At 47.4% G+C, this 13,855-nt stretch overlaps 1 protein-coding gene, 1 long non-coding RNA gene and 1 other non-coding gene across 3 annotated transcripts in view; all 3 read right to left on the bottom strand.

Moving 5' to 3' along the window:
• The window catches only part of DIS3L2 (DIS3 like 3'-5' exoribonuclease 2), a 217,979-nt gene that overhangs the window by 140,423 nt on the left and 63,701 nt on the right, over positions 1 to 13,855 (bottom strand). The window lies entirely within an intron of this gene.
• LOC148043441 (uncharacterized) overlaps positions 3,299 to 13,855 on the bottom strand; it is a 17,065-nt gene continuing 6,508 nt past the window's right edge. The window contains exons 2-3 of the long non-coding RNA XR_015697969.1: positions 12,148 to 12,249; positions 3,299 to 3,923 (exon numbers count right to left, since the gene is read on the bottom strand). This is a non-coding gene — a long non-coding RNA (uncharacterized LOC148043441). The remainder of the gene's footprint in view (positions 3,924 to 12,147; positions 12,250 to 13,855) is intronic.
• On the bottom strand, positions 5,566 to 6,222 carry LOC148043442 (small nucleolar RNA snR86). The gene has a single exon (XR_015698116.1). It is a non-coding gene; the product is annotated as a small nucleolar RNA snR86 (small nucleolar RNA).

Below are 13,855 nucleotides of genomic sequence, written 5' to 3'. Positions count from 1 at the left end.
ATCCAGTTGCCTCTTGGGGGAAAAAATCACCTTTGGGGCAACCGTGACCTGGATGACTGAGAATCTCCATAAACTCTACCACAACGATGGCTAACCTTTTTGTCGCTGTGTGCCAAAATTGTATGCAATGCATGTGCGACCCACCCACCCCCTGCGCATGCACGCACTACCCCATCTCCTGTTTTGGGGCTAGCAGGCAGCCTCCTGGGAGCAAAAACATGACGCCGGGGTGATGCCCTGCCCCTGCGCACATGCCCCCATGCAAATCTCCCACACGTGCCCCAGGCATGCGCAGCAGAAACCCGGAAATCGGCTGGCTGGTGGGAGGCACATGCACATGCTCAGTGGAGCTGAGCTGCGACGACAGCTCACGTACCCTCAGAGAGGGCTCTGCGCGCCACCTGTGGCACATGTGCCATAGGTTCGCCATCAAGGTTCTAGCAGAAGAGAAGCTTTGCAAAAACTGGAAGCCTCCACAAGTAGAGAAGCAGGAAATGCGCAGGTACAGTGTAGGTGGTACCTGGCTCAATAGGAGTAACTGGGAGAGGAATCTTGGACTCCTAGTGGAGAACCATTTAAATAGGAGCCAGCCATGTGCAGCAGCTGCCAAAAAAGCCAACACAGTTCTAGGCTGCATCAACAGAGGGAGAGAATCAAGATCACGTGAAGTGTTAATACCATTTTATAAGGTCTTGGTAAGGCCACACTTGGAATATGGCATCCAGTTTTGATCCCCACGATGTAAAAAAGATGTGGAGACTCTAGAAAGAGTGCAGAGAAGAGCAAAGAAGAGGATTAGGGGACTGGAGGCTAAAACATACAAAGAACGGTTGCAGGAACTGGTTTAATAGAAAGAAGGACTTAGGGGAGACATGATAGGAGTCTTCCAATATCTCAGGAGTTGCCACAAAGAAGAGGGAGTAAAACTATTCTCCAAAGCACCTGAGGGTGAACAAGAAGCAATGGGTGGAAACTAATCAAGGAGAGAAGCAACTTAGAACTGAGGAGAAATTTCCTGACAGTGAGAACAATTAATCAGTGGAACGACTTGCCTCCAGAAGTTGTGAATGCCCCAACACTGGATGTCTTTAAGAAGATGTTGGATAGCCATTTGTCTGGAACGGTATAGGGCTTCCTGCCCAGGCAGGGGGTTGGACTAGAAGACCTCCAAGGTCCCTTCCAACTCTGCTATTGTATTGTATGATTGTATCTGTCCGTTCCAGGAGCTCTCCAAGGTCCTGCCTCTGAAAGCTTTCTGACTTCACTCAATACTCAAGTGGAGAGGACGCCCAACATTCCTTCCGGAACCTCCTATGATCACAGTGGCCAAACAAAACGGACGCTAATCTGCCTTCTGAGGACCAGGAAGCCGACACAAAAAAAACTCAGTTGCTGGTATTCAGGAAAAATATAAAAAGACAATGAAAAAAACTTCAACATTCCCCTGCATTTCGGTTGACTGACTCCTGTCTCTAAAATCTGGCGGGTTTGAATCGCGATGAACTGGTAGGATGTTAGATCAACAGAAATTCCCGAATTATTAGGAAACAGGGTAGGAAATTCTCCACCGAGTCTTTCAGAAGTGAAAAAAATGAAAGCATATATTTAGATATTTATCTACAGCACTGTTTATATTCTAATCTTATCTGCAAATACTTGGAAAGACAGTTTGTCAGTAGGGCTGGGGTGAAGGTTGGTTTAACTACACTTCAGTTTTATGGTGCGTTTATTATCGGGAGTTTCTATCTGAATTCATCGGCACCGCTACCCCAGATAAAAATTGTTTTCATTATGATTTTTAAACGCCTTTTGAAAAAGTCTCAGGATTGAGGCAAAGGATTCAAATCTTTCTTTTTTGCCCTAGGCTTCCCAAGAGCATGAAGCAAACTCCTTGCCTTGACAAAACAAACCCTTTTATTAATTGACTGTGAATTCTGCTCCTTCACATCCAGCAAAGTCTTTCAAAGGAGGATTTATGGTCACAGACCTTATCTGGCTTGGAGAGCTGCCAGGCTGATCTCTGCAGAACTTGGCAAGGCATCTTGAAGAGTCATGAACCAATTAAGTGAACTAATTGTCTCCTGCAAACTCCACTCCCCTTTCGCTCCTCTTTTATTTCCTCTGGGAGGGGCCATTCACCGTCCCCCTGTGGCCTTACTCCCAAGTCAACCCCTGTTCTTTAGCTGTTCCCTTTGTCTGGCAACTCTGCGCATGCGCACACTGGGAACAGGCTTCAGCTATTCTTCTGCCTCACTGATCTCCAACTCCGAAGGCAGCTGATAACTGACAGACGGCCCTGGTCCCCTCTCTGCCTCCAACCCAGAGCCCTCGTCCGAGCCTTTCCCAGACTCCAGAACTGGCCCAGGTTCCTCCCCAACCTCTTCACTGTCCGAATCTGCTGCCCACTGGCAAGCCACAACAACACTTTGAAGAAAATCCCAATAAGACTTGGAGCAAATTAACACAGGCTTTCCAATTAAAAAGCAGCTGAAACTTCACATAGAACTACATTATAAGTACGATTGGGGGGGGGGGGTATATTTTAATCCAGTCATCTATCCCAATTCTCTGGCAAGGGACGTGAACACTGCGCGTACAACCAGAAACAGAAGAATGTCAAAACAATACAATAGCAGCATTGTCAAATACACACAGAGGTGATTTACTGGATTTCATAACTGCCCTCAATCTGTTACGAAGTCTGGGTGGATTACAAAATTGGCTTGCAGAATGTAAAAAAAATAATAATAATAAAATAAACAATTAGAATGGCGTCATCCAAATGACCTTCACGATAACAAAACGGTTCTGTAAAAACTGAAATAATTCAGCAAAAGCTTCTGATTCTTTAAGTTGGGTGTTTCTCCACCGTAGCAATTTTTAAGATGTGTGGATTTCAACTCCCAAAATTCCCCAGCCAGCTTGCTTGTTGAAGTCCACACATCTTAAAAGTTGTTAAGACTGAGAAACACTGTCCTTAATAAACACAATTTGACCAGCTGCTGTAAGGCTGTAAACCGAGATGATGAAATGAGAATAACAGGGTGACTGTCACTTTAAGGAGCTGTCTATATAAGGGAGGCCATATGAGGGCCTCTCTCTCGGTGTGTGCTTCCTTCCATGTTGAAGACTGATTGAAGATTGATAGTTGAAGACTGATTGATGGCCTAGCTTTGTCTAGTATGTGTATGTCAGAGGTGGGATTCAGTAGGTTCTGACCAGTTCTGGAGAACCGGTAGCAGAATTATTGAGTAGTTTGGAGAACTGGCAAATACCACCTCTGGCTGGCCCTGGCCCCGCCCCCATCTATTCTCTGCCTTCCGAGTCCCAGCTGATCGGAAGGGAATGGGGATTTTTCAATAACTTTTCCCTAGAGTGGGGAGAGAATGGAGATTTTAGAATATCCTTTCTCTGCCACGCCCACCAAGACATGCCACGCCCACCAAGCCACGCCCACAGAACTGGTAGAAAAAGAAATGGAATCCCACCACTGATGTGTATACAGACACACACACAAACCACTGTTTGAAAGATAAAATCTCTGTGTACTGTTTTTTGTTCCTGGGTTGTGTCAAAACAATAGTCACACTGTGCACACTCCAACACTTTCTTTTCCCGCCTATCTTGGGTCCATGAAGCATGTGTTAACTGTCAGCGTTCCAAATATCATGCAGAATTAAATCAGAGTCCAAGGTAAAACTATCCTTAAAGTTCCAATTTAATAAGTCAGACATGTTGGCAACAAACTGTGGCACCCCAAATCTGAAAGCTTCCTGGGATTCCACCCAGTTGAAAGTTCACGATCTTATCCCCACACCCATAAATCCATCACATGGTCCAATCTTCTTCGGCCACGCTGGCATCTCCACCCAGCTGGTTCCGGTCAGGTGCAGACATGCGGAGACAAAAGATGACCTTGATTTCTAGAAAGGAATGACAACAAGACATTCCACAATTCTACTCCTTACTATTCCCCCTCCCAATTACTACACTAATGAAACAGCATAATGAAATAAGAGAGAGTGTGGCAGGCCAAAGATCCTAAAAAGGAATATAACTGCACGCCTGACATTAACTAGAAATGAACTTCAAATGAAGTTGAAACGTTTAAATAAATTCCCAGGTCCAGAACGTGTCTGGAAGTCCCCTGTTCTTTTTCTCTGCAAATATACACATATATATATATTTTCCAACTGGATTGTTAAGTGTTTGTTTCTTGTCAAATAAACCAGCCCCATCGATTGAGCCGGAATTCAACCGGTAGCTAAAGCCAATTCCAAGATTACTTAACCTAACCGGGCTGAAAAGTTCATTATTAGCCAACGAAGGCCACTTCAGGTCTAAAAAGGGAAAGAATCTGAAATTAGAAATATTTCTGCCAAGGTTCCTTGCCCAATGATAGAAAGTCCTGAGGAAGTTGCTTCAAAGGAAGAGCGACCTCAAGTCCGCGAGGTCAGTTTCTCCGGACTCTGCCTTTCCTTGATTTCGGTTATAACCAGCACCGCACCCAGGTTGGGTCTCCCTTGTTATCTCGGTGACTGATGTGATACAACCTTGGGGAAAAAATGATCTCAGGCGTTGGCACTTTTCTTTTCCATCAGGTCCTTCTACCAACCTTTGTCCCCTGGATCACCTGACCTGATGCCATTCCGAAACCTCTTCCACGGATGTGGCACTTTGGAAAGGAAGTGCTGCTTTCCATGTGGGCAGCGGGAAGAGTGATAACCCACAGGCGCGCACCAAGTTATGTATGGAGAAGAGGCTGCGTTCTAGTTCTTTCAATCCTTCAATGTGGAGCATTTTTCTAACCCTATCATGGCTGGCCTCAAGGACCAACTATCACCCACAGTTGTCGTCGTCGTCGTCGTCCTCCTCCTCCTCTTCCCAAGCCCCACTCCCTTCTAGCACTGATGATGTTCCCGTTACAAAAAGGACACTTTTTTAGTATTTGTGGATTTTTCATGCGCCTTCGATAGCATAGATCATTCATCGTTGTGGTGCGCCCTTAAAGCTGAATCAATCCCCTATGCTACACTCAACGTGCTTAAAGCTTTTTACGAAGGTGGAATGAGCCGGACAAAATACCTGGGAAATGTGTCCCCACCATTCTCAATAACTACCGGCGTCAAACAAGGCTGTATTATTTCACCAATGCTCTTCAATATAACCATGGATTGGATCCTCAGACAAACTTTTAAAGACACACCTGGCGTTCAAATCGGGGCTCAGCTGTCTCTCACGGACTTGGTGTATGCTGATGACATCGTCTTCTTTGCTGAAACAGCCCAAACCGTCCAAAATACCCTGGATGCATTACAAGCAAATGCTAACAAGCTCGGCCTGGTGATAAATGGTGCAAAAACCAAATTCATTTTCACAGGCACTCAACCAGCTCAACTGCACCTCGAGGGCAACCCTATCGAAAGAGTAGACACGTTTAAATATTTGGGGTCGATCATCGACAGCCAACGTGTAGTGGCTACAAATGACATCAAAAGCCGCATTGGCAATGCTACAGCCGCATTCGCCTCTTTAAGGAAACAACCAAGGTCAGAGAGCACCCACATTCCTCCTCCTCCTCCTCCTCCTCCTCCCCCTCCTCCTCCTCTTCCCAAGCCCCACTCCCTTCTAGCACTGATGACGTTCCCTAGCTGGGTAATGAAATGTCCACAAGAAAACAACCAAGTTCAGAGAGCACCCACATTCCTCCTCTGAACTTGTGGACATTTAATTACCCAGCTAGGGAATATCATCAGTGCTAGAAGGGAGTGGGGCTTGGGAAGAAGAAGAAGAGGAGAGGAGGAGGAGGAGGAGGAGGAGGAGGAGGAGGAGGAGGAGGAGGAGGAGGAGGAGGAGGAGGAGGAGGAGGAGGAGGAGGAAAAGGAAACAACCAAGGTCAGAGAGCACCCAATTCCTCCTCCTCCTCACCCTCACCCTCCTCCTCCTCCTCCTCCTCCTCCTCCTCCTCCTCCTCCTCCTCCTCCTCCTCCTCCTCCTCTTCCCAAGCCCCACTCCCTTCTAGCACTGATGATGTTCCCTAGCTGGGTAATAAAATGTCCATAAGAAAACAACCAAGTTCAGAGAGCACCCACATTCCTCCTCTGAACTTGTGGACATTTAATTACCCAGCTAGGGAACATCATCAGTGCTAGAAGGGAGTGGGGATTGGGAAGAGGAGGAGGAGGAGGAGGAGGAGGAGGAGGAGGAGGAGGAGGAGGAGGAGGAGGAGGAGGAGGAGGAGGAGGAGGAGGAAACAACCAAGTTCAGGGAGCACCCACATTCCTCCTCCTCCTCCTCCTCCTCCTCCTCCTCCTCCTCCTCCTCCCCCTCCTCCTCCTCTTCTTCCCAAGCCCCACTCCCTTCTAGCACTGATGATGTTCCCTAGCTGGGTAATTAAATGTCCACAAGAAAACAAGCAAGTTCAGAGAGCACCCACATTCTTCTTCTTCTTCCTCCTCCTCCTCCTCCTCCTCCTCCTCCTCCTCCTCCTCCTCCTCCTCCTCTTCCCAAGCGCCACTCCCTTATTATCAAGGGGGGGCTTATGCTGGGTGGCTGCTCTCTTGAGGGCGGGTTCCCAAATAACTGAGCACAGCCTCAGGGGCGAACAGCTATGTTGCGCCACTCACTGAGTATCCCAAAGGCGCCAAGCCGCGCGAGGTCCTTCCCCACCCCTCCGGGGCTTGGCTTGGCGCCTTCAGGATACTGCTGAATCGGTGACTGTCCAAGGGACTTTGTCAGGCCTGCAGCGGTTCCTTTAAGAATCTTTGGCCTGCCACTCTCTCATTAAGGGGGGGGGGATTTAGCAAGGGGTAGAATGCGTTGTTTTCAAAATAAAAAATTCCTTCCTAGAAGCTCAAGGTCATCTTTTGGCTCCCAAGCCTTTGCACCTGACCGGAAGTAGCTGGGTGTGGATGCCAGCGTGGAAGAAGAAGATTGGACCATGTGATGGATTTGTGGGTGTGGGGACAAGATCATGAACTTTTTTTAATTTTATTATTATTTTTAATTATTTTAATTTTATCAATTTCATATATACATTCACAATTATATGATCTCATAACTGTTTTTCATAATATGTATTTATAACAATTTTTCCCTACTGTTGACAATATACTTGAAGATTGCTTTTTTAACATCCCATAGATCCATCTTATCTTACAACGGTCCTACTTCTTCTTCCCTCCCTCCCTCTTTCCTTCCCTCGTTTCTTCTCTCCTACTCCCCTTCCTTCCTTCTCTCCTTCCCCTTCCCTTCTTCTCTCCTTCCCTCCTTCCTTCCCTCCTTTCTTTTCTCCTTCTCTCCTTCCTTTCCACCTTCCTTTCCTCCTTCCTTCCCCCCTTCCTTCTCTCCTACATTCCCTCCTTCCTTCCCTCCTTTCCTCTCTCCTTCCTTCCCTCCTTCCTTCCCTCCTTCTCTCCTTCCTTCCCTCCTTGCTTCCCTCCCTCCTTCCTACCCCCCTTTCTTCTCTTTCTTCTCTCCTTCCTTCCTTCCTCCTCTCCTTTCCCTTCTCTCCTTCCCCTTCCTCCCCTTTACCCTTCCCCTCTTCTTCCCATTCCTCCCCTCTTTCCTACTCTTACATTCCCTCCCATTCTTCCTCTGCCTTTCCCTTTCTCCTATTCCTCTCCTTTCTCCTCTCGATCATGAACTTTTAACTGGGTGGGATCCTGATGCAACTTCCAGAGTTGGGATCCCACAGCAGGATGCCAACATGCCTGCCTTCTTAAATTTGGAAGTTTAAACATAGTTTTGCCTTTGACTCTGATTTAATTCTGCATGATATTTGGAACGCTGACAGACTTGTGTTTTTGGGGAGGGCTTATATTTTTGTCCACCCCCCAAAAAATCTGGCTTGGACTTATTTTCAGGACATGTCATATTTTCGGGGAAACACGGTAGCAATAATATCTGAACTTCTCTAGCTAGCCTAATCTAGCCTAATTCGTCCTGTTTAGAAAAAGCTTGGAAGGAAAATTTTGCAACGGTTATTGGGGGCGTGGGGGGGGGAATACTATTTTATGAATGTATTACTTTTTTATTATTCGATTATTTTCTTTGATTATTTTTATATGATGTTTATATATATTTTATATGATATATGATGCAATGTGCTCTACATGGGGCTGCCCTTGAAGAGCATCCGGCGACTCCAGCTAGTCCAGAACGCGGCCGCGCGAGTGATTGTGGGTGCACCTCGGTTCACCCACATAACACCTATCCTCCGCGAGCTGCGCTGGCTACCTGTCGATCTCCGGGTGCGCTTCAAGGTGCTACTAGTCACCCATAAAGCCCTGCATGGTAGTGGATCTGCGTACTTGAGAGACCGCCTGCTGCCAATTACCTCCCTGCGACCAATTAGATCTCATAGATTGGGCCTCCTCCGAATTCCATCGGCCAGCCAGTGTCGGCTGGCAACTACAAGGAGGAGAGCCTTTTCTGTAGTAGCTCCGACCCTTTGGAACGATCTCCCCGTGGAGATTCGTACTCTCACCACCGTCCAGGCCTTCCGCATAGCCCTTAAGACCTGGCTAGCCCGTCAGGCCTGGGGACAAAGATAGCCGCCCCTCCCGAATGATGAATGAATGTTGCTCATTATTTTTACTTATATGTGTCTACGTCATTGTTTGTATTCCCCCTCCTGATTTTATGTGAGCCGCCCTGAGTCCCCTCAGGGAAAAGGGCGACCTATAAATGTTAATAAACTATAAACTATAAACTATAAACTTATATTCGTGGAAGCTGCCACGAGCCTCCATGGCGAGTAGGCAGCAATATCAATTTTGTAAAATAAATAAATCCATTAAAAATTGAGGAGGGGGGGGAAATCTGTTTGTTCAAGGAAGCCAACACACCCGGGTCACGTGACACCCCCCCCCCTCTTGCAACCTTCTGACAAGCAAAGTCAATTGGGGGGGGGGAAACCAGATTCACTTAACACCATGTTGTTGCCGTAACAACAACATGGTTCGCTTAACCACCGTGGCAGGAAGGGTCGTAAAACGGAGCGAAACTCTGCAAGGGTCTTGTTTAGCAGCGGGAATTGTGGTCGTAAATCAAGGCCTACCTTTATCCACTCTGAAAAACTTGGTTTTATGGAAAATGCTTGATAGAAACGAATGCATTTGAACCCCTCTGCCCAGTGGGAAGGAGGGACGCCGTGGCTCGGTGGCTAAGACACTGAGCTTGTCGATCAGAAAGGTTGGCAGTTCGCCGGTTCGAATCCCTGGTGCCACTTAATGGAGTGAGCTCCCGTGACTTGTCCCAGCTTCTGCCAACCTAGCAGTTCAGAAGCACGTACAAAAATGCAGGTGGAAAAATAGGGACCCCCTTTGGTGGGAAGGGAACAGCGTTCCGTGCCCCTTCGGCGTTGAGTCACGCCAGCCACGTGACCACGGAGACGTCTTCGGACAGCGCTGGCTCTTCGGCTTTGAAACGGAGATGAGCACCGCCCCCTAGAGTCGGGAACGACTAGCACAGATGTGCGAGGGGAACCTTTAAGCTTTACTCCTGACCGCAAGAGCATTTATTTACGAAGCCCTTCAGGACAAAGTCCTCAGTTTATCTTTTAAATATGCAATCGGTCGCCAGGTGTCATGTTTTAATACGAATGCCAGGAAGGCACACCTGTCACACCTGTCACAACAGGTAAAGCTAACAAAACCGAAGCCAGCATGAAGAATTTGGATCAGTAAAGAAAACAAAGCGGAGTTTCAAAAAGATTCATTCTCTTCCCGCTCTTCTTTTGCTGCGCTGAACATACATAGCTAATCCTCGATGTACGACCACCCTGGAGCACCAAATTTCTGTGGCTAAGTGAGACATTTCTCAACTCAGTTTTGCCCCGTTTTATGAACTCTCTTGCCACAAGTTGTTAAGTGGATCTCTGCAGCTGTTAAGTTAGTAGCAATAGCCCTGAAGGCTTATACTCCCCTTGACGTACTTATGACGGTTGCAGCGTCCCGGGGTTGTGTGATCCCCTTTTGCGACCAACACAATCGGTGGGGAAGCAGAGTCTCTTAGCCAATTTGCTCGCTGAACAACGGCAGCAGTTCACGTTAACGACTGTGGCAAGAGAGGCTGTGAAATACTGAAGCTTTTACCAAGGTTGAATGTTTAATCATGTTTGAATGTTTAATAAATTTATAGGCCACCGAATCCCGGAGGTTGTAAAAAGCTCCAATGTTTCCACTCGGCAGCAGAAATGTTGGGCTCAACGATGGGTCGTAAGTCGAGGACTCCCTTGTATTAGCAGCCTTGCGCCTTTCAATTAGGCTAGTCCACAAAGGCCGTCTTCCCAATGAGCACGGGGGATCCTTTTTCAATCCTTCATTGAGCCGCGGTGGCGCAGTGGTTAGAGTGCAGTATTGCCGCCTAATTCTGCTGACTGCCGGCTGACTGCAGTTTGGCAGTTCGAATCTCACCAGGCTCAAGGTTGACTCAGCCTTCCGTCCTTCCAAGGTGGGTAAAATGAGGAGCCCAGATTATTGGGAGCAATAAGCTGACTCTGTAAACCGCTCAGAGAGGGCTTTAAAGCATTGTGAAGCGGTATATAAGTCTGAGTGATCTTCCTTCCTTCTTTCCTCCCTCCTTATAGCCTCCCTTCCTCCTCCTTCCTACCTCCTTCCCTTCCTTCTTCCTGCCTGCCTCCCTTCTTCGTGGCTTCCTTCCTTCCTTCCCATCCCATCCCATCCATCCCATCCCTTGTCTTCCCTTCCTAGCAAACTACCAAGTCCACAGTCTGGAGTTCGAATCTCACTAGCCTCAAGGTTGACTCAGCCTTCCATCCTTCCCAGCTCGATAAAATGGGGACCCAAATAATTGGGGCAAATATGGGGGTAAACTGCTTAGAGAGGGCTGTGAAGCGCTGTGAAGCAATATATAAGTCTGAGTGCTCTTCCTTCCTTCCTTCCTTCCTTCCTTCCTTCCTTCCTTCCTTCCTTCCTCCCTCCCTCCTTATATCCTCCCTTCCTCCTTCCTTCCTACCTCCTTCCCTTCCTTCTTCCTTCCTTTTTTCCTACCTGCCTCCCTTCTTCGTGGCTTCCTTCCTTCCTTCCTTCCTTCCTTCCTTCCTTCCTTCCTTCCTTCCTTCCTTCCCTCCTTCCCTTCCTAGCAAACTACCAAGTCCACAGTCTGGAGTTCGAATCTCATTAGCCTCAAGGTTGACTCAGCCTTCCATCCTTCCCAGCTCGATAAAATGAGGACCCAAATAATTGGGGGCAAATATGCTGACTCTGTAAACTGCTTATAGCAATAGCAATAGCAATAGCAGTAGACTTATATACCGCTTCATAGGCCTTTCAGGCCTCTCTAAGCGGTTTACAGAGAGTCAGCATATTGCCCCCAACAATCTGGGTCCTCATTTTACCCACCTCGGAAGGATGGAAGGCTGAGTCAACCCTGAGCCGGTGAGATTTGAACCGCTGACCTGCTGATCTAGCAGTAGCCTGCAGTGCTGCATTTAACCACTGCGCCACCTTGGCTCTTTTTGTGCTTAGAGAGGGCTGTGAAGCAGCATCTAAGTACTATTGTTAGTCCTCCCTCCCTCCACTCTCTCCTTCCTTCCCTCCCTCCCTCCCTCCTTTCCTTCCTTTTTTCACAGTGGTTAGAGTGCAGTATTGCAGGCTAACTCTGCCAACTGCCAGCAGTTCGATCCTGACCAGCTCAAGGTTGACTCGGCCTTCCATCCTTCTGAATTCAGTAAAATGAGGAGCCAGATTGTTGGGGGCAAGAGGCTGATCCTGTAAACCGCTTAGAGAGGGCTGTAAAGAACTGTGCAGCGGGATATAAGTCTAACTGTCCTTCCTTCCTTCCTTCCTTCCTTCCTTCCTTCCTTCCTTCCTTCCTTCCTTCCTTCCTTCCTTCCTTCCTTCCTTCCTTCCTTCCAAACTAGCAAGGCCACAGTCTGGAGTTCGAATCTCACCAGGCTCAAGGTTGACTCAGCCTTCCATCCTTCCCAGCTCGATAAAATGGGGGCCCAAATAATTAGGGGCAAATATGCAGACTCTGTAAACCGCTTAGAGAAGCGGTGTGAAGCGGCATATAAGCCTAAATGCTATCGCTGGTACTCCTGTTGGTGCAAACTTTGCATTTTCCCGCCAGCTACCGCCAGGAAACGAAAATGGGGACGGGGAGGAGATTAGAACCGCTGACCTTCCATTGTTCCTTCGGAAGCAGCTTCACCACTACGATGTCACCGTTCAGGGCTCGGTTGCGAGCGACGACTCCGTCAATGAAAATATCCTGACTCCCATCCTGGAAAAGACACAACTGGATTAGAGAGGATATGGATTTGAGAGAGAAAAAGAACAGGAGTCAAAATATGACATGCAAGTGGATTTTATCTGGAGATAAATTAAAGATGCACAGGTCCCCCTCGCCTTACGACCACCTTGGAGCCCAAAATCTCTGTCCTTAAGCGGGACAGTTGTTAAGTGAACGTTGCCCCATGTTCCAACCTTCCTGGCCATGGTTGTTCAGCGAGTCACTGCAGCTGTTAAGTTAGTAACGCAGTTGTCTGGGGAATCTGGCCACCAAGTTGACTTGGCTCGTTAGAAAGTTGCAAAAGGGGGGAATCGCGTGAGCGATAATAAAAATAAAAAATAATAAAAGAATCGCGTGAGCCCGGGACACCGCCACCGTCGTAAATATGAATCAGTTGCCAAATGTCCGTATTTTCACCACGTGACCGCAGGGGCATGAAAAACGGGTGTAAGTCACTTTTTACAGTGCAGTTGTAAGTGAATCACTGCAATTGTTAAGTGAATCACATCAACTTATAGATTAACAGAGTTTGCAGGGACCCTGGAGGTCATCTAGTCCAACCCATCCCCCGCCCAAGCAGGAGACCCTACACTGTTTCTGACCGATGGCAGTCCAGTCTCTCCTTGAAAGCTTCCAGTGATGAAGCTCTCACAACTTCCGAAGGAAACTTTTGTTCCATGGGTTGATGGTTCTCACTGTCAGAAAATTCCTCCTTATTTCCAGGTTGAATCTCTCCTTGTTCAGTTTCCATCCATTGTTCCTTCTTTGGCCTTCGGGGGCTTTGGAAAATAGCTGGACCCCCTTCCTCCTCTCTGTGGCAGCCCCTCAAATATTGGAAGATGCTATCATGTTCCCCCTGGTCCTTCTCTTCCTTAGACTAGCCATGTCTCTCTTTTCTTTTTTTATTAATTTTTCCTTCCTTTCTTCCTTCTGTCCTCCTTTCCTTCCTTCCTTCCACCCCTCCCTTTCTCTTTCTTTCTTTTCTTTCCTTCCTTCCTTCCTTCCTTCCTTCTTTCTTTCTCTTTCTTGTGCTTTGGGAGACAGCTTGACCCCCTCCTCTCTGTGGCAGCCCCTCAAATATTAGAAGATGATATCCTGTCTCCCCTGGAGACTAAACTAGACATGCTCAGTTCCTGCGACTGTTCTTCGTATGTTTTAGCCTCCAATCCCCTAATCCTCCTGGTTGCTCTTCTCTGCACTCTTTCTAGAGTCTCAAAAACTTCTTTTATAACAAATGTTTCTCATTTGTCATAAGTGAGAAACATTTGTTATACCTTATTGTTGATACCTTAAGCATTTGTCTCAGGCCTTATTGAGATAAATGTAGACACAGACGTCACTCCATTATACAGAGAATCTAACAAAAACGATGATAAAGTTTAATAGATTGCAGAATTTGAGCGTTCACATTTCGAAGTAGCTCTTCTTAAAATCAAAGTCGGGAGGACAAAAAGTTTTCTGCTGAACCTCTCAAACAAACAGAAGGACACAGGAGGGGAAGGGGGAAAAAAACAACACTCTGCTGCTCCCAATTCCGGTGATGTCAGCACCAGCGAACAGGTGCTCCGGAGAAAATCGGGCGTCCGTCGTGCCAAAT

The sequence above is a fragment of the Thamnophis sirtalis genome, unplaced genomic scaffold, assembly GCF_051295495.1.
Source record: "Thamnophis sirtalis isolate CommonGarterSnake01/CBP01778 unplaced genomic scaffold, rThaSir2_p1.2 scaffold_11, whole genome shotgun sequence".
Classification (NCBI taxonomy): domain Eukaryota; kingdom Metazoa; phylum Chordata; class Lepidosauria; order Squamata; family Natricidae; genus Thamnophis; species Thamnophis sirtalis.
Note: the sequence above shows the minus strand (reverse complement) of the source record. Positions and strands in the feature narration are given on the sequence as shown.